The 21,340-nt window shown below is 46.4% G+C and overlaps 1 protein-coding gene across 1 annotated transcript in view; it reads left to right on the top strand.

Annotated features, from left to right (window-relative positions):
• Positions 1 to 21,340, top strand: part of LOC126355669 (frizzled-5-like) — a 1,025,468-nt gene that overhangs the window by 246,903 nt on the left and 757,225 nt on the right. The window contains exon 2 of the mRNA XM_050006033.1: positions 1,073 to 1,104. The gene's annotated coding sequence lies outside the window, so the exon portion shown is untranslated. The remainder of the gene's footprint in view (positions 1 to 1,072; positions 1,105 to 21,340) is intronic.

The raw sequence follows: 21,340 nt of genomic DNA, 5'->3' as shown, positions 1-21,340 counted from the left end.
AGCGACTCTCATCGCTGAAGACGACACGTCTCGCTTCGTCCCTCCATTCACGCATGTCGCGACACCACTGGAGGCGGGCTGCACGATGTTGGGGCGTGAGCGGAAGACGGCCTAACGGTGTGCAGGACCGTAGCCCAGCTTCATGGAGACGATTGCGAATGGTCCTCGCCGATACCCCAGGAGCAACAGTGTCCCTAATTTGCTGGGAAGTGGCGGTGCGGTCCCCTACGGCACTGCGTAGGATCCTACGGTCTTGGCGTGCATCCGTGCGTCGCTGCGGTCCGGTCCCAGGTCGACGGGCACGTGCACCTTCCGCCGACCACTGGCGACAACATCGATGTACTGTGGAGACCTCACGCCCCACGTGTTGAGCAATTCGGCGGTACGTCCACCCGGCCTCCCGCATGCCCACTATACGCCGTCGCTCAAAGTGCGTCAACTGCACATACGGTTCACGTCCACGCTGTCGCGGCATGCTACCAGTGTTAAAGACTGCGATGGAGCTCCGTATGCCACGGCAAACTGTCTGACACTGACGGCGGCGGTGCACAAATGCTGCGCAGCTAGCGCCATTCGACGGCCAACACCGCGGTTCCTGGTGTGTCCGCTGTGCCGTGCGTGTGATCATTGCTTGTACAGCCCTCTCGCAGTGTCCGGAGCAAGCATGGTGGGTCTGACACACCGGTGTCAATGTGTTCTTTTTTCCATTTCCAGGAGTGTACAATAGCATGCTCGTGACAGAGGTCGCTGTCGAATATAGCGAGTTGCAACTCCGCGTCGACTCCCTAGTACTTGCGTGACGTGATTCACTAGATGTCACTCATTAATACTCAACTGGACTCTATTTCTAAAATATCGGACATAGCAGTAAATTTAGTAAAAATTCCTTCATTTCCATCGTCTGTGAAACTGCAACGTAATATTTTGCATGAATATAATATCATTACGGTGTCAAAGTTGAGTTCTGTTTTATTTCATTTAATATTACAAATCTGACATTCGTTAATTGTTTGAATCCATGTTACGTATTTCTGTAAACTCCAATAATTACATCATGTACTTTATTTTTCAGGCCCTGAAATCACCCTATCTGAGCGAGAAGTGTAAGTACATTTATAACGTTATACTCATGTGCTCACTAGAGTTTTGATTCGCTTCGAATATTGAAGCGCTTATAAAAATAACAGAGCGTAAAATTTGCCCCTTACCAAAGTGCAACATTTACCAGAGGAGTCATAGTAGCTGTATGACAAGTGTGATCACCACCACTTAACGGTTTCGTGCGCGTTGTCGAAATTATTGTCCTCAGTGGTCCATTCTAGTGCGAAGTCCACGAAGAGCTCTGAATAATAGTAGGTGAATGACGCAACCAGTCACAAATACTTTTTAAATGTTTTATTTTAGTGCCATAACCTGTTTCGGGCTACCATGACCATCTTCAGATGGCTAATATTTTTCGTTACATAGATGTTTTGACCAACAGCATGTCGACTGCTTCACAATACGTTACAGTGAATGGCGACCTTTTTTTGTGTGTGTGTGGTCCATGTGGGTTGCTAGCGCGATGTATATGTTCTTGAATTCCATCATAGCACACACATAGTAAATAAATCAGTCTGGCGCACTTCATTATATTCTTAAAATGCATGTTATATTCTTAAAAGACCGGGTGATCAAAAAGTTCTAATCCCCTTCCTATGGCGGTAGGATCGTGACGCTGAACGAGCACATTCCCCATTCTGATAATACAGCTTCACTAAGAGCGCCTTTTCAGGTAACGTCAACATGCTGCGACTGCTGGCGCATCTGATTCTCTCTCTCATTACAGCTCCTTTTATACACGATTGTCATGCGCAGTCACTGACGTTTTGCTGTACAGCGCCATCTCTCGGACATTTTGTGAACTTTTTTTTGTTCTAGTAAAACCCCATGTCATTCCAAGCATGTGTGTCAATTTGTACCTCTCTATCTACATTATTCCGTGATTTAACACGTTTTCAAATTCATACTGACTTTTTGATCACCAGGTACATGTTTTTCTTTAAAATGCCGCGAAGTTCACAAGATCCAAAATGGATAAAATACAATTGAAATTGCCAGGCAAGGCATTCCCAACAGTTTATACATTTAAAAACTACGATGTGAAAATAGTACCGGCTATAAAGTTTAACAAGACCTTTTAACGTAATCCCTAACTACGTTAAGGGTAATATTAAGAGCCAGAGTAACTCTGCACAAAATTGCCAAATCTTAGTGTGAAATGATGTGGTTAAAATCTCCTAATCGAAAACATGTACAAAACAAGCAAATATACTGCATCTTGAACTCAGTAATGAGGTGCATCCTACAAACTTCATGCACATCTAAGTTAATATCAATAGACAGATAATTATGGAAAGAACAGCAAAGCAATGCAAAGAAAACCGTTCAAGAGTATAACGCATGTGCGATGCTGAACAAGCATTTTCAGAATATTGTGAAGTGAGTGATTGATTTACAGTGTGTGTGCTGTGATGGAATTCAAGAACATATAAATAGAGCTATAAAACACATTGACCACAAAAAAAAAACACAGACCGCCATCTACTGTAACGTATTGTGGAACAGACTACATGCTGTTGATCAAAACATTCTATGCAACGAAAAATATTAGCCGCCTGAAGATGGTTACCGCTTACGGATCTAAAATAAAACATTTAAAAAGTATTTGTGGCTGGTTACGTTATTCACCAACTATTATTAACAGCCACGGAGTTTACAAGACCAACATGGATAAACTGAATGTTGTTCACACAGGGTCATCGATGTTGGGGAGCGAAGTGTGCAGTTATTATATTACAACTACGACTGCGAAATTAAACTGCAAGTTATGTTCCACAGATCTCAAACATGTCTCCATGTACTGCTCTACCCTCAAAAATGGGCGGGAACATCGATTAGGAAGAAGCACAGGGTTTAAAAAGATTGTTCTGTTTCATACAAATAACAGTATGCTTACAGTGAAATTTTACGAAACAGTAAAATATAGACAAGGCGCGGCAGCATAGCGCTCAAGACACTGAACTCGTATTCTGGAGGACGGCGGTTCAAATCTCCATTGTGTTCTCCACTTTCTGTGGTTTCTCTGAATCGCCTGAGGGAAACGCTGGGGTATATCCTCGGAGAAGGCCACGACTACTTCCTTTCCCACTCCGAACTTGTGCACCGTCGCTGATGACCTTGTCGTCGTCAGAACGTTAAATGCTGGTCTTCCTGAACGGCAGGCACAGCTCTGATGGAAATTTTGACCTAATACTCCCATTCGTTGAAAATTGTAGTGTAGGTGATGTGCCTAAATTAGAATATGTGGAGTGTCCCCGTTCCTTATTAAGCACAGCACTAGGCGTTTTCTTGCTGTAGTGTTACCCGCTGGGACAAGGGCTCTTCTTGTCTGGTGCCAGAATGTCCACCCTTGAGACGTGCCGTGTTTTGAAATATGTCTTGTCCTGACCATGTTTTGATCTGTGCAAAACTAAGCTTTTACTGGGTTCTTCCAGTGTCTGCAAAACACAGATTCCTCTGTGTCTTCACCCAGACACCATTCTGTGCATTTGTGCCATCATCATGCACGTGATACTTGTACATTGCAAAAACAAAAAAAAGCTATGAAAACACCCTTAGGACAATCTTGAGAAAGACGAGCCGACCAGTGGGGAACGGCGAAAAAAATTGAGTATATGCACTCTTCAAAGAACGTGACATTGAAGCAAAAGTAGAGGGAGGGAAAGCGGATTGGTCATGTAATGAGATTACAAGGAGACATACATATTAAGATTATGGTAGAAGAAGGGGATGATCTCCAGTCGTGCCCGTGAATCAGGTTTTTAGATTGTGTAGAAAAACATTTAAAACTTATGAAAATTATTAGATAGAGCCACCTTTATAGAAGCAGATTAGTTTGTCAATATATTAAGTTAGCAGAAAGGAGCTTTCATAGCTAGTAAGTACTTTGAAATAATAATAATAATAATAATAATAGTAATAATAATAATAATAATAATAATAATAATAATAATCCATAAGAGCACTACCGACAAAAGCAAAATTCACGGGTTCCAGTAGCGTCCAACACATGGGCTTAATCTTTCAGGAAGTTCGGAGTTTTAACAATAATAACAATACATTGGAAAAATATGTAAACATCTGCCAACGGGATAAAAGAGTACAAAGTTCCCTACGTTTTACGTAGCGTAGGTAGAACCAGAATTAAATACGACTGGAATTACATACGTTTATCCTGTTTGAACCTCATTTATAAATGTTTCTCAGTAATTTGTAAAATTAATTTTTGTTAAAAGCTATATTGGCTACACGTATGATTTACTTAAGAAAATGTGTAATACACAAAATTGTTTGCCCACGGTACCAGCGACCTGCTTGAGTCGCGCCCTACATTACGTTTACTTGGCAGCGTGACTATTGCCACACAGTCAGTCTCCTCACACCACACCGATGTTAGTCATAATTTAATATTTGACTTTTTGAAGAACATTATGTCTTATATTTTAATGTATGACTTGAGCAACTCTGCTCTTAAATCACTGTACATCTTTGAGGATATGTTCTTCATTTAAGTTCTATTTGTTTTACACTCGTTTACATTAATGTAAACTTTTATTAGATATTTAATCTGACATATTCATTTTAGGTAATTACCTTACCTTTTGATGAAGTCACCCTTAGAGGTGACGAAACCTGGTCAAGTTATATAGAAAACCTATGCAACCGGTTGGCAGATTTTTAAATATTTTTCAAATTTGTGTATACGGTTGTTGCAAACGTCAGCCATGTTCAAAGTTGTAATAATAATAATAATAATAATACCATTAATGGAAAAATTAAAATATATATTGAAGGCTGTAAATAAAACAAATATTCGATGGTGAGACGAAAGACGTGGAGAAACGTGCCCGGCAGAAGATACGAAGGAACTATGCATACTGAAAAAAAAAAAATTGTACTCTTGGAACGACGACGATTTTGATGCGATGACAGCATATGACATCTGGGGGATAGTGGATGTTCTGATAATGATTCAAACGTCATCCGCCAACAGACAGCATAGTGGCATCACTACCAGAGTGCCACCTGTGTCCTTAGAAAATGTAGTCCATCAACAAAGGAGGTGGCTTGCACAACACTCGCTCGACCTGTACTTGAGTATTGCTCATCAGTGTGGAACCCGTACCAGGTCGGACCGAGCGAGGTGGCGCAGTGGTAAGGCACTGGACTCGCATTCGAGAGGACGACGGTTGAACCCCCCGTCCGGCCATCCTGATTTAGATTTTCCGTGATTTCCCTAAATCACTGCAGGCAAATGCCGGGATGGTTCCTCAGGAAGGGCACGGCCTACTTCCTTCCCCATCCTTCCGTACACCGATGAGACCGATGACCACGCTGTCTGGTCTCCTTCCCCAAACAACCAACCAACGAGGTCGGGTTGACAGAGGACATAGAGAAGATCCAAAGAACAGCAGCGCGTTTCGTCATAGGGCTATTTGGTAAGCGTGACAGCGTTACGGAGATGTTTAGCAAACTCAAGTGGCAGACTTTGCAACAGAGGCGTTCTGCATCGCGGTGTAGCTTGCTGTCCAAATTTCGAGAGGGTGCGTTTCTGGATGAGGTATCGAATATATTTGCTTCCCCCTACTTATACCTCCCGAGGAGATCACGAATGTAAAATTAGAGAGATTCGACGCGCACGGAGGCTTTCCGGCAGTCGTTTTTCCCGCGAACCATACGCGACTGGAACAGGAAAGGAAGGTAATGACAGTGTGACAGTGGCACGTTAAGTGCCCTCCGCCACACACCGTTGGGTGGCTTGCGGAGTATAAATAGACCTCAGCTAGAACGCCCAGTGTGGTGCAAACGTGTGACGCAAGCAGGCAACCATGCCGCAGAGGCTCACTTATGCTCCCTATTGCCAATGAGCGAGTTTGAAAGGGTTCAAATTGAGGCCTTCAGAGTGGCGGAATAGTCCTTTCGGAGAATTGCCACACAAGTTGGACGTGCTGCCTCAGCTGTGCGACGGTGCTGATGTTAGTTGTAGTGGTCGTGTGAACATCCTCTCATGCGTAGCCGAGGTTCTCCACTTCCACGCAGCACAGACGCCCGCCGGGACCGTCGTAAAGTAAGGGTAGCGTAGGCAGATCGTACAGCCGTCACAGCACAAATAAGGGGGCTTGTGAGCCCACACGTGTCAGCAACGTGACTACTGTCAGGCAAACGCCTAGCCCCTCTTCCACTCACGCCACAGTATCAACGTGCACGGCTCGGCTGGTACCGTCAGAGGGTCACGTGGAAGATGGAAGGGCGCGCCGTGGTCTTCTGAGATGAAAGCAGATTCTGTCCTCACGCAAGTCGTGGTCGTTTGCGCGTGTGACATAGATCGGGTGAGCGCTGTTTCGTAGAGCTCATTCGTCCGAGACACACTGGGCCACAGCCCAGGTCTTACGGTCTGTGGTGCGAAAGCTATAACTCTCGTTCATCTTTGGTGCTTCTGGAGGGGACGCTAAACAGCGTTCGGTGCTAGGCGCTTTTTCCGATAGGAAACGGTCTTTGTCCTCCCATGTGTCTTACCTGGCAGCCCGCTGTACGCGGTCCCTCAATCTCTCACATGTCCTCACTGGTACTTCCTGGGGTGCCGATTGAACTACCCTCTTCCGTTTGTACCGGACCCTTGTCCGCTCGAAACTCGACTATGGGTGCTTTGTTTATGCGTCTGTATGCCCATCCCTCTTGACGCCGTCTCAACATTATCCACCGTCGTGGCATCCGTTTGGCCACAGGCGCCTTTTACACTGGCCCGGTTGAGAGTCTGTATGCTGAAGTTGCCGAACCACCACTGTCCTACCACCGTGACTTTCTCCTGACAAAGCATGCTTTCCATTTGTCTGCCATGCATGGCCACCCATCCTAAGCCTCTTCCTTTAATGATTCCTTTGATCATCAGTATGGTGCTCGTCCCTCTTCTCTGTTACGTCCTGGAGTCCGCTTTCGCCACTTACTAAGGCAGATTAATTTCACACTACCTGCAACTGTGGGTGTGAACCCATCACCACCTCGTCTTCGTGAAGCGGCCTTTGTTAACCTTGGCCTTCATTCGCTTCCCAAGGACACAACTCCAGACTCGGCTATCGCCTCGAGTTTCACGACCGTCGCATGGAACTTCGCAATAGTACCTTTGTATACACTGATGGCTCTCGAATTGACAATGGGGTCGGGTGTGCCTTCATCATTGGCACCTGTGTCTTTCGATACTCCTCAGTATTTATAGCCGAGCTCTTCGCCTTGTATCAGGCCACGGAGTACATCCGGCGACACAACCTTTCCAATGGCGTCCTCTGCTCAGACTCACTCAGTGGCCCCCAAAGTCTATTTGCACTGTACACCGCCCATCCTTTAGTGCAGTGTGTCCAAGGAAACTGTCACTTGTTCACTGTTGGTGGAGACAGTGTGATGTTTCTGTGGGTTCCTGGTCATGTCGGTCTGCGAGGAAACGAGGCTGCTGACGCTGTTTCCAGGGCTACCTCAGCCCTCGAGTACCCATATTCCCTCCGATGATCTCTGCGTTGCCGTCCGTCAGGAGGTGGTGTCCCTTTGGCATCGCCAATGCTCCTCCCACCACGGGAATAAGCTTCGGCTTATTAAGCCTCTCCCAGCACCTTGGACGACTTCCTCTTGGCCCTCCCGCCGGAAGGAGATTATTTTAACTCGGCTGCGTGTTGGCACTGCCTTCTTAGTCATCGCCATTTGCTCAGTGGCGCTACCCCACCACTCTGTCCACATTTCGCTCAAATTATAACTGTCTGCCATTTCCTGATGGAATGCCTTTTTTTTTACCATTTACGTTCCGGCTTGGGACTCACGCCTGATTTATCAGCAATATGGCGAATGCCATTTAATTTTTAGTTTTGGATCTCCATTACTGTATGGTGCTTTTCGTAGCCCTTTTCCCACGTGCCTGTTTTTAGCTGTTTCCTATTCTGTCCATTGGGACTGACGCATAATCGTTTAACTCCACTCTGTTCTCTAGTTTTGACTTGGGCGCGTACAACTCCAGCTGTTTTTTGCGCCCTAAAGCAAAACAAACTATCTACAGACTTGTCTCGAGTCAAGCACGTGTGGGATACGATGGGGCGAGAACTGACTCGTGCGACTCGTGAACCAACAACTCTTACAGAACTACGTGAACTGACGAATAGGCGTGGCATAACGAATCCCAGGACAGTATTCGCCATTTATGCGATTGACTGGATATCAGCGTCAGCGCCTGCAGTTCCACTTGTCGAGGCTATACCATGTACTGATATGGGTGTTTCAGCGTTGGCCGATACCTGCTACCTCAGAACTGCTTGCGCTATTGATCTGTAAATCTAATCATTTCATGTAGTCCATATTCGCTGTTGCAACAATAAATCTTTAGCGAATTGGAAACCTCTAAAAGGGTGTACTAATTTTGTTCCGGCAGTGTACTTTGCCAAACGCCAGCCCTCTCCAAAGATGAAGTTAACTCCATAGTGTCATTGACATCTAGCTACAGAAACGATTGTCTGGTCTACAATGTGGATAAACTCATCACTCACTGGCACTGTAATGAAAGGCGAATAGACTTCGAAATGGAGACAATTACCAATCGAAAATCAGTGACACCTCCCTACATAAAATACTTTGTTTTTTGTTCTTGACTGAATAGGAAGTACAGTCAATTGAAATGTGGTGGACTGATGTCGATAGACTACAACCCTGCCTGCTGGTAAGCGCGCTCGCAGTGTGTCATCAGACTGTAACCTATCCGCAGTTGATTTTACCTGTCGCAATAGCCCGCATCTCGTGGTCGTGCGGTAGCGTTCTCGCTTCGCACGCCCGGGTTCCCGGGTTCGATACCCGGCGGGGTCAGGGAATTTCTCTGCCTCGTGATGGCTGGGTGTTGTGTGATGTCCTTAGGTTAGTTAGGTTTAAGTAGTTCGAAGTTCTAGGGGACTGATGACCTAAGATGTTAAGTCCCATAGTGCTCAGAGCCATTTGAACCATTTTTGAACCTGTCGCAATATACTGTCCATCACTTCAAGACACTCTCCTTCCCACCAACGAGTGACGCTGTATCTCAACAGCAAGTATACCTCAACTAACGGGCACCACATTCAGTCACGCTATTTTAGGTACATGTCTCCTAAGTTGAATATCTGGTAATCCAGTCCCTAAATTCCTAAAATCTTGGTACTCATAACCGTGACACCTCGTTCCTCAGCATTTCTAGGAAGAGAAGAGGGTCCTGGATGGTCTCCACGCGGTAGAGATTCAGCGCAAGAAGTTAGAAGATTGGAATTTCTCACCCCGAATACATCCCAGCTGCACCAGTGCTCTCGACATTGCATGTAAGTCGCGTCACATTAACGAATTTGGTGAGGTAAATGAATCATGAGATCACACTCAGGAAAAATGTCTGAGCAGCCAAAAGAGGCCCCCTTCTTCGACGCACCAGTGAATACTGCCATATAACTGTTGTGCGCATTTAAAATGTAAAATAAACTGATCAGCCAGAACATCGTGACCGCCGACCTACATTCGATACAAACCAGCCCAGGCGATAGCAGCGTCACCTGGCTAGGAATGACTGCTAGACGGACACGTGGACGGTTCGTGTAGTATCAGTGAGAGAGCTGTCCGTGTGTAGAACGGGGAAGCCACGCGTTCTAACTGGGTCTAACCGAGGGCAGAATGTGATGGTCCCGAAGCTCGGCACGACCATTTCGAAAACTGCACAACTTGTCAGGTGTTCGAGGAATGCTGTGGTGAGTGTATTGAACACGGGCGACACAAAGGTGAAATCATGCCCAGACGTCGTGGGGTTGAACGGGCACCCCTCATTACAGGTATCGGACGTCGATTGCTGGGCACATTGGTGAAACAGGACAGTCGGAGAACTGTGGCTGAACTAATGTCAGATATTAATGCTGGGCAGAGTACAACTGTGTCTGAACACACAGTGCACCCAGTGGGCCTCTACAACAATTGCATATGTCAATGTGCAACAAAGCCTGAAATTGCCACGTGACCACAGACATTGGACGTTGCCGCAGTGGCAGAGCTTTGCATGGCCTGATGAATCCCGATGCCTACTTCATAATGCCAATGGGACGGTAGGAATCCGTCGTCTTCCAGGGAAACAGCTCCTTGACACCTGTACTGCGAGACTGAGACAAGTTTGCGGCGGCTCAATTATGCTCTGACCCTGATCGAACACATCTGGGACGTGACGGAACTTGGCGGAATTTCTCTTCGGCCGTCTCCCCGGAATTTACAGGAATTAAGTGACTGGTGTGTGCAGTTATGGTGCCAACTCCCTGCAGCGGAATATCAATGCCTCATTGCTTCCATGCCACGATGCGTCACCAAAGATGGACATATCGGCTATTAGATAGATGGTCACAATGTTCTGCCTGATGAGGGTATTTGAGTTAAAACACACGCAGGAGTACTATTCCTTCTCCATTTGTGCAGGTGTGAAATAATCCTCTTCAGACACCAAGTCGGCAACCAGACAATACGTGTGTGCCGCTTGCGTCCAGCCTACTCCTCGGGTATCGGCTGCAAGTCAAACAGCCGTCGATCAGTCGCCCGCTACAATGCTACGCAGAAGAAATCGCACGTGTCTGAATACGACCGGAGTCACGGGACGCACATTATTAGCGAGCCATCTACTTCGCTAATAAGACACAATTTACCATTATTAGACCTCTGAATGGAGGCGTGGCATTGTCTTCCGTTACAAAGAGGGTTTCCTGCCATTCCGACTCATATTGTTCCGCATGATCGCAGCGGCACATTCGGAATGATTCTACCGACAACCCATTCATGCCGTAATCATATGCCAGTCTATTCTGTACGCTAACTGCTCTGCGTTGGGGTTGTGAAACCTGAGCCACGCAGGTGCAAATTTTCTCCGCGTCGGGCGTCTCTCGAAAGCTACATCTTCGCGGCGATTTCTCATTAAAGACAGCTAATGATTTTCTATACGCTATTATTATCGGAGGCTCCCCACAACGTTAGACAGCTGTCCTTAGGTAAGTACGACGGCCGACCAGCTCCAGGCGGAATTGCCCTTACAAGAGAACCGCTCACACTCGTCTGTTTCCGTTAGTTTTACTGCTTTCTTTCTTTCTTTCTTTCTTTCTGTACCCATCTCATTTCCCCTGAGATGATTTTCTTCGGAAAGCTTATTATTTGAGCCCGTGTTCGCGTGTATGCGAATGACTTAGTTGTGATGGCAGATTCGGCTGAAAGTTTGCAAAGTAATATTTCAGAGCTAGATCAGAAATGAAGATTAGCATCTCCAAAACGACAGTAATGTCAGTGGGAAAGAAATATAAACGGATTGAGTGCCAAATAGGAGGAACAAAGTTAGAACATGTGGACGGTTTCAAGTACTTAGGATGCATATTCTCACAGGATGGCAACATAGTGAAAGAACTGGAAGCGAGGTGTAGCAAAGCTAATGCAGTGAGCGCTCAGCTACGATCTACTGTCTTCTGCAAGAAGGAAGTCAGTACCAAGACTAAGTTATCTGTGCACCGTCCAATCTTTCGACCAACTTTGTTGTATTGGAGCGGAAGCTGGGTGGATTCAGGTTACCTTATCAACAAGGTTGAGGTTGCGGATATGAAAGTAGCTAGGATGATTGCAGGTACTAGTAGATGGGAACAATGACAGGAGGGTGTCCACAATGAGGAAATCAAAGAAAAACTGGGAATGAACTCTATAGATGTAGCAGTCAGGGCGAACAGGCTTAGATGGTGGGGTCATGTTACACGCAGGGGAGAAGCAAGGTTACCCAAGAGACTCATGGGTTCAGCAGTAGAGGGTAGAAGGAGTCGGGGCAGACCAAAGAGAAGGTACCTGGATTCACTTAAGATTGATTTTGAAGTAATAGGTTTAACATCAGAAGAGGCACCAATGTTAGCACTGAATAGGGGATCATGGAGGAATTTGATAAGGGGGCTATGCTCCAGACTCAACGCTGAAAGGCATAATCAATCTTAAATGATGATGTATATATATATGATAATCCCCTCGAACAAACCAGAGATTTCCTGTTGTTTCTTTTAACAGCAATAATTATTTGGATTCAGCCATTTTAATAGTACTGTTAAAGTGGTTGAACGCAAATAATTACTCCTGATAAACAACCACTATCTTACATGCGAAAAATGAATGATAGTAAGATAAATTTATAGCTAGCTTCCGGGTGTTCTTCTGAGCTCTCGTTTCTCTTTTACTCACAATATTTCGACGATCGATCCAGCCTGTTCTTCAGGTGCTGTGAGTTTTGCAGTTGTGTCCAATCACCGCCTGGATTGAAACCAGACTGTGCAATATTATTATACTGTGACGGCACATGATCATCAGTGGGTTTTATTTTGTTAAATGCTTAAGGGGGGTCGTAATTTTAAGATCTGTAACTCTGCTGGAGTGTGTATGCTCAAGCAGTAATTTGCCTTTAACCTAATCTCATTTACTCAAAAATGAAACAAAAATTAATCAAAAATTGACAGTGAAACACAATTAGTTGAAACTCTGAATAGTTTAACAGAAGGTAATAATAACAGTGTGAGAGGAATCCTATGGAAGGAAGACTGCATGGAGGCTATAGCACCAAGATATCCTTACGCAAGATAAAAGGACGCAAATTCAAATTATAATTAAGACCACGATTTAGGCTGCGCGTCCAAAACCTAAGAGGAGCTCACTGTTAAGATTATGGATCACGCTACGGCGGTTTGCGAAAACTTAGTTCTGCTCCAAGTCAGCAGTGTGTGACAGACAGCCCCCGGTGGCCCTTAGCTTCCATCTCCCTCGGTCACCGACCGCGTGAGTCCTTGAGGCTCCATCCTTGAATCCGCGAAATTCCGTCCTTCTCCCTGACTTCCCACATCTCAAAAACTCCAGGTGGAGGGGCTGACGTGAATGTGACTGGGCTCAAGCGAGCCAGTTAGCAGGAATTCATGGAAGAACTGAGACGTAGGTTATGTCATTATTTATTATTTGCCAAGTTGTAAGCATTTATTAAATAATTTGCCGGCCGCGGTGGCCGTGCGGTTCTAGGCACTTCAGTCCAGAACCGCGTGACTGCTACGGTCGCAGGTTCAAATCCTGCCTCGGGCATGGATGTGTATGATGTCATTAGGTTAGTTAGGTTTAAGTAGTTCCAAGTTCTAGGGGACTGGTGACCTCAGATGTTGAGTCCCATAGTGCTCAGAGCCATTTGAACCATTTATTAAATAATTTAAAGTAACAAAAGTAAAACCTAGTGATACCAAAATAATACCTGGCTGATACAGTGGTTTTGAATTACACACCCAAGATTTAACACGGTCTCATAAGAGACCTGACAAACTTCAAGAAACAATTTATGAAGGTCAATTGTAACAACGACAAGCATATATTTTGTACAGATAAAAAGTTTAAACAGATTTAAATGTCAAAACTTGCAGAATGGTTTTCAGTGACAAATCAAAATTTAACACAGTCTTTTACGAAAGCTGACAAATTTAAAGTGACACAATGACGAGCAAATGGCCCGGCTGACTAAGGAAAAGTTGACACAGAAAGGGCACGGCACCGAGCCAGAAGACAAAAGAACGCGAACTCTGGAAAGTTTTAGGCTCACGCGAACCAGAGAAGTAAGAACTCAAGCGGCAGTCAGGGTGCCGCAGAGCTGCTCCACACAGGGTTACGGCAGCAGCGAATCGCAAATGCCGGCCAGTAGTTTAGTGTCGCAGTTGCGCTCAACCTTTCATTCCGGGCCAACAGCGCGCATAGACTGCAGAAACAGTAGCTGACCCATCGGGCAACAGCAGGGCGTTCGTAAAATAAGCGTCACGCGACAAGAAGGTGCCTAGAAACACCAACAGGTCAATTAGTACGATAACACACTTTCAGCAAACAACTGCCTGAACAAGCAATCCAGAATAAGGTACAGCAACAGCCGGCAAACGGAAATTAACAGACTTAAACTAAGAGTTTCAAGAATAGTAGAATCTGAACACAACCAAGAAACATAGTTTAAGTAGTTTTTTAAATAACAGTTTTAACTTCCCTTCCGGAATGAAATAAGCAACGGCCTTGCCGCAATGGCTACACCTGTTCCCGTGAGGTCACCGAAGTTAAGCGGTGTCGGGCATGGTCGGCACTTGGATGGCCGCCGTGCGCTGTTGCCATCTTTCGGGCTGCACACAGCCTCGTGATGCCAATCGAGGAGCTACTCGACCGAATAGTAGCGGCTGCGGTTAAGAATACCATCTTAACGAGCTGGAGAGCAGTGTGCTGACCCCACGCCCCTCCTATCCGCATCCTCCCTGAGAATGACACGGCGGTCGGATTGTCCCGGTACGCCACTCGTCGCCTGAAGACGGAGTGCTTCCGGAATGAAACCCTGGTTTCACTAATAATATAACAGTCAGATACCGGCAAAACACGGCCCGCAGATCCAATCAGACTTCAAGAGCCAGGTAAGGTATCTCGCCTTACCACTCCCAAGGGTGCCAACACAGAAAATTTCTGGCAGTTCACCCGGTCTACTAATAAAGCTGGCCAGATCACAATCCCAAACATAATTAAAAGACCACATTAAACATAATGTACATAACAGCTCCAGTAGTACTTACCACAGCCGTCATATTCCCACCTCTTGCACGGACGGTGACAGTAATAACGTTAGGCGTTATTTAGCGAGGAGAAATACTACTAAAATCAAAGAATAAAAAATTATAACGACAGTTGTCATACCCGGGGATCATAGCTAAGTTATTTTTCAGGAAAGCAACACAGGGTGCTCAGCGAACACAGTGTGGGCAAGGCCAAACACTTCGTGTAAGCAATACAGAGCACACGCTACCACGGATCCAAAATTCCCGGAAAGCACACATCCACAACTCAGTGCAGAATCACATGGGGCAGGCCTTAACAGAGCTCGCTAATGCCGCAAAAATGGTTGAAATGTCTCTAAGCACTATGGGACTTAACATCTGAGGTCATCAGTCCCCTAGACTTAGAACTACTTAAATCTAACTAACCTAAGGACATCACACACATCCATACCCGAGGCAGGATTCGAACCGCTCGGCCACAGCCGCCGGCCACGCTAATGTCGCCAAAGTAGACCAAGCAACGCGGCCAGGCAACAAGAAAGAGGTGTTATTTCAGAGCATCGCTATCATCTAAGCATAACCAAAATCTCTTCTGGTTCAACGATTCCCTCAGAGCGAATCGGCGCATGACAACGGACGTTTGCCCCAAACGACTCTCTTGCTCTTCGTTTCCCGGTGACTGCCCGCTCTACACTCGTCCGTCTAGCAAATATTTCAAACCGGAAGACGCGCCACATGAGTGCCGCACGGCGACAGAGGGAAAACGAACCAGAGATACGATCTACGGACCGCAACCGATACGAGCCGACACCACTCAGTCGCGCCCAAGAAATGTCACAAAATGTTCGAATAAACGAGGAAGAGAGATATCAAACTTCCCCCTCTTTGCCTATAAAATGCACATTTTACCTGCGCGAGGTTGACACTGGGCTGAAGCAATGTTATTTCTAATGGCCGTTCAAGATTTTTCAGAGCGAAAACAAAAGTGACACTGCCACACTAGCTGCCTAGTGTCGGAGCTTAGAAGCGAGCACAGAGAGGCCAGGTTATTGCACTGAATCTATGTCCAGAGGGTGGCAAGATACAGAGTGACGCGGCTGGCCCACACTGAAGGGTGATGGTGAGTCACAGATGAGTGGTTGATGCTGTAAGGTTTGCTGACGGGCTCTCAGCCAACAAAGGAGCGCACGTTGAACTTGATACCGAGATGTTACGAGACTCGGATACAGGACTCCAACTTTCATTTGATCCTAGTAGGGTCAAGAGATAAAAATTTTTCTTTATATGTTTTGATGAAAAATGGTATTTATGTTTCTACTTTATTTTGTCGTATAGGTATTGTAAAAGGTACAGAAACATGAGTCAGTGATTGTATCAACACGGTAGTCAGACAAAAAGGATGACCATCTAAGTTGAAGACTCAACCATACACACCTGGAGATGAATAAATAAATCTTGTACACTAGAGGATGTCACTGGGCTAATTGTGCGAAACACCAAATCTCATAGTCACTCATATCGGCAAATGGGAGCCCACCGTTATGAAATGAACACAAAAGGAACCATTGTGACAGGCACTGGCGTCATGTTGAAAGTAGATCCAAAGTAAACAGACACCATTTCACAGTCAGTTGAGGTAACAGTGGCTCGATTATACGTTTAATAATCTTTATTTGCCAGTATCAGGGCGTTTGAGCCAGGTGCGTACTGATTACCTGTATATAGTACCACGGAGACTGCCCTTGCCATGCGATCTGCGTTCGACTGTACTAACATCTCACGAGCAGCTGCCTCAAGCGCGCCCTATACAATCTCGAATGAAGTACACTCATGTTCATAAATTAAGGATAACGCTGATACATGGTGTAACAACGCTTTTGTGAGCAGTTTGTGGGTTTAAATCAGCTCGGGGTATGACCAGGCGGTGCATTTGACCTACGGTCGTCGCACGGTGGCGCTGGCAGCAGTCCACATTCGCAGAGGTGTGTTGGTGCATGTCAGAGTTCGGTACAGGGAGTAAGTGTGCAGACGTTTTCAGACGTGCTAATGGTGACTGTGTGTTGAAAATAGCCTAAAGAAGTCGTATTGATGACATTATGATGGGTAGAATACTAGAGTGACTGGAGGCTGGTCGGCTGCATTGATCGAGCGGTTCTACGCTCTTCAGTCCGGAACCGCGCGACTGCTACGGTCGCAGGTTCGAATCCTGCCTCGGTCATAAATGTGTGTGATGTCCTTAGGTTGGTTAGGTTTAAGTAGTTCCAAGTTGTAGAGGACTGATGACCTCAGATGTTAAGCCCCATAGTGCTCAGAGCCATTTGAACCATTTGACCGAAGGCTGGTCAAACACGGCAGGTCGTAACACGGGCCTTCCATGTGCCACAAAGTGTGATTATAAGATTATGGCAGCGATTCCAGCAGACAGGAAACTTGTCCAGGCGCTACAGACGTCCACAGTGTACAACACCACAAGAAGACCGATACCTCACCATCAGTGCCCGCAGACGGTCGCGGAGTCCTGCAGGTAGCCTTGCTCGGGACCTTACTGCAGCCACTGGAACAGTTGTCTCCAGACACACAGTCTACAGACGACTGAACAGACGTGATTTATTCGCCCGGAGACCTGCAAGGTGCATTCCACTGACCCGTGGTCACAGGACAGCCCGTAAAGCCTGGTGTCAAGAACACAGTACATGGTCATTGGAACAGTGGTCCCAGGTTATGACCACGGACGAGTCCACGTATAGTCTGAACAGTGATTCTCGCCGGGTTTTCATCTGGCGTGAACCAGGAACCAGTATGGAGGTCGTGGTTTGATGGTGTGGGGTGGGATTATGATTGGTGCACGTACACCCCTGCATGTCTTTGACAGAGGAACTGTAACAGGTCAGGTGTACCGGGACGCCATTTTGCACCAGTATGTCCACCTTTTCAGGGGTGCAGTGGGTCTCACCTTCCTCCTGATGGATGATAACGCACAGACCCACCGGGCTGCCATCGTGGCGGAGTACCTTGAAACAGAAGATATCAGGCGAATGGAGTGGCCTGCCTGTTCTCCAGACCTAAACCTCATCGAGCACGCCTGGGATGCTGTCGGTCGACGTATCGCTGCACATCCTCAAACCCCTAGGACACTTCAGGAGATCCGACAGGGGCTGGTGCAAGAACGGGAGGCTATACCCCAGCAGGTGCTCGACCACCTGACCCAGAGTATGTCAACCCGTTGTGCGGCCTGTGTACGCATGGTGGTCATATCCCGTATTGATGTCGGGGCACACGCGGAGGGAACAGTGGCGTTTTGTAGCACAAGTGTTTCAGGACGGTTTTCTCGACTTATTAGCAATACCGTGGACTTACAGATCTGTGTCGTGTGTGTTCCCTATGCGCCTATGCTATTATTGCCAGTTTTGTGTAGTGCCACGTTGTGTGGCACACATTCTGCAATTATCCTTAATTCATGAGGATGATTGTATTTACAAGCAAACTAGTAAACTGAAGTTTGCAGAAGTATCAACAAATACCGTGACAGACTGCCCCGGGAAGGAGAGGCATTTCTAAGATGTACACTGCTGAGCCCAATATACCATCTGCTTAATAGCGTGTTGTACTGCATTTGGAATGCAGCATAACACCGCTTCTGCATGACATGGATTCGACGAGTCCTTGATAGGTTTTTGGAGGTATGTCTACGCACAGGTCACACAATTCCAGTAAAGGTGTGGGATGGTGGCTTGTGGGTGCAGAGTCAGCGACCGATATCGACCATCAGGTTCACAAAAGACGATTTTTGGGACGAAGATATTAACGTCATTTCACTTTCGTGCTCTTCTGTAACATGATTAGGCCTTGCGACAAGGACAGTTATCCTGTTAGAAGATGCCATCGTTGTCGGAGAAGACCTCAGATATGAAGGGATGCAGTTGGTCCAGAGTAATGATCGCAACTGTGATGGTTCTTTTGACTGCTAACACAAGTCCCAGGGAAGACCAAGTGAATGTTCCCCGTAGGGGCATAATGCCCCCACCAGCTTGCGTCCGTGGCACGGGGCATGTTTTGAGCACCATGCATGTTGATGTATCCAGGCAAGACATCAACCAGCTGCAACGAGAAACATGATACACAAGACCAGGCGACACGTGTCCACTGATCCATGATTCAGTTTCATTGATCCCGTACCCACCGCAGTCGTAGCTGACGATGTCACTGTATCAGCCTTGTAACAAGTACGGATTGTCTGTCTCAAAGCCCCATGTTCCACATTGTTCACTGAATGATGCTCTCCGAAACACTTTTGCCTGCACCAGCACTTCACTCTGTCCTCAGATCTGCCACATATCATCGCCTGTCCACCTTTACATAGCTGGCGAGCCTCCGAACTCTAAGTCCTACGATGAGGTGTCCAAGCCAAACATCTTGTTGCTACTCGCGGTTGCACCGACCTTAAGGCATTTTCCATAAAGGCCCACAACAGTCATACGCGAACAGCTAACCAACTTCGCCGTTCCGAGATGCTCTGTCCCAATTGCTGGGCCACAACAATATGCCCTTTGTCAAAGACACTGTGCTCAGTGAATTTCCCTATTTGCGGCCAGCATGGTTGCTAGAATGATTCCTCATTCGTCTCTCTTCCGCCTGTACATTTTCCTTACCGTTTCACGTGACCACAACCTCAACAGACGGCGTTCAGTCTTGCATTAGACATTGTTTACCATGTTTTGACTCATTACTTGTATTTATGTGAGCAACAGACCGGCAATCATCTACAGCACGATAACAAATGAAGGGTTGTGCAGCAAATCAAGCGTTCATGTTGCTGACCATCTTGAGTGGCAGATGTGGAATTTTGGGACAGTTTGTCATGTACAGTTTTATTGTTGGTGGTAGTCGTTTTCCACATTATCGCAACTCCGTAAACTGTAATCTAAATGCGGGCTGTTGTCAGTTTCTGTTATGATTGTTTCAAATGAGTGTCAAGTTACCAGTGCAACAGCGTGTAGATCACGGTTATCTTTTAGAGTTCTGTTTCAGAGAAAAATAACTGGATACCTTTAAGTGAACGGCTAGCCAAATATTTTGAAACTCACTACTTGTCACTAGTGTCTTAACCATTGCTTCTCACCGTTTCCCAAATGTCTCTGACAGCAATATGTTCATAGATTGATACATCCTGAAATATTTATCGGACATCTTGAACAGCCCTGGTGCCCAAATACCTTCCCATCAGACAGTTTTATTATATGTTCAAGAACACAAGCATCCTTCGTGAAGTTTTAAGTGTCACACAAATTAAAGTTGGCTTGACTTTTTGTGTCCTCACAATGAAGACAAATAATTGTTAGTGGCCGAGGAAATGGTGGGTGACAAAAAAGTTGACATCCAGATTCACCTGGAATGGCTCAAAATGGTTCAAATGGCTGTGAGCACTATGGGACTTAACATCTGAGGTCATCAGTCCCCTAGGACTTAGAACTACTTAAACCTAACTAACCTAAGGACATCACACACATCCATGCCCGAGGCAGGATTCGAGCCTGCGACCTTAGCGGTCGCGCGATTCCAGACTGTAGCGCCTAGAACCGCTCGCCGATCCCGGCCGGCTCACCTGGAATGATCTGAAATTAACAACAGAATTAGTCTCGGTCACTTAGTTACCATGGGGATGAAGTCTGTAGAAATATAGACACTGCCCTAATCTTGGTGGGGATTAGTAGTTAAACAAAGCATAGCCAAACTTCCTGGCAGATTAAAACTGTGTCCCCGCCCGAGACTCGAACTCGGGACCTTTGCCTTTCGCGGGCAAGTGCTTTACCATCTGAGCTACCGAAGCACGACTCACGCCCGGTACTCACAGCGTTACTTCTGCCAGTATCCGTCTCCTACCTTCCAAAACTTTACAGAAGCTCTCCTGCGAACCTTGCAGAACTAGCACTCCTGAGAGAAAGGATATTGCGGAGACATGGCTTAGCCACAGCCTGGGGGATGTTTCCAGAATGAGATTTTCACTTTGCAGCGGAGTGTGCGCTGATATGAAACTTCCTGGCAGATTAAAACTGTGTGCCCGCCCGAGACTCGAACTCGGGACCTTTGCCTTTCACGGGCAAGTGCTTTACCATCTGAGCAACCGGGCGTGAGTCGTGCTTCGGTAGCTCAGATGGTAGAGCGCTTGCCCGCGAAAGGCAAAGGTCCCGAGTTCGAGTCTCGGTCGAGCACTTAGTTTTAATCTGCCAGGAAGTTTCGTATCAGCGCACACTCCGCTGCAGAGTGAAAATCTCATTCTGAAAGCATAGCCACTCCACGATGATGGTTCCTTAGTGATAGGTCTGATTGCTGGACCACTACTGTGGTCGGTGGCTGGCCCAGAGAACTGTAAGGAATGACTGGTTCGGTAGCAAAGACCGAACTGCCGTTCTGCGGTTACGCACTAGCATAAATACTGTCACTTCATATGGATACGACACGAGCTATTAGTGAGCACTTGACAACGTTCGGGAAGATAGTACCCATGATCAAAGCGCCTCGGTCATGAGAACGCACTCTTCTGGCAGTGGACATGGCGCTTCTCGTGGCAACTGCGAGAGACTCTGAGGACAACAAGAAGTCGGAAGACTGTTGTCGTCAGGATTATTTACCAACATACAAAACTAGTGGAGAGT

The sequence above is a fragment of the Schistocerca gregaria genome, chromosome 3 (assembly GCF_023897955.1).
Source record: "Schistocerca gregaria isolate iqSchGreg1 chromosome 3, iqSchGreg1.2, whole genome shotgun sequence".
Lineage (NCBI taxonomy): Eukaryota > Metazoa > Arthropoda > Insecta > Orthoptera > Acrididae > Schistocerca > Schistocerca gregaria.
This window is presented reverse-complemented; position numbering and strand designations above follow the sequence as displayed.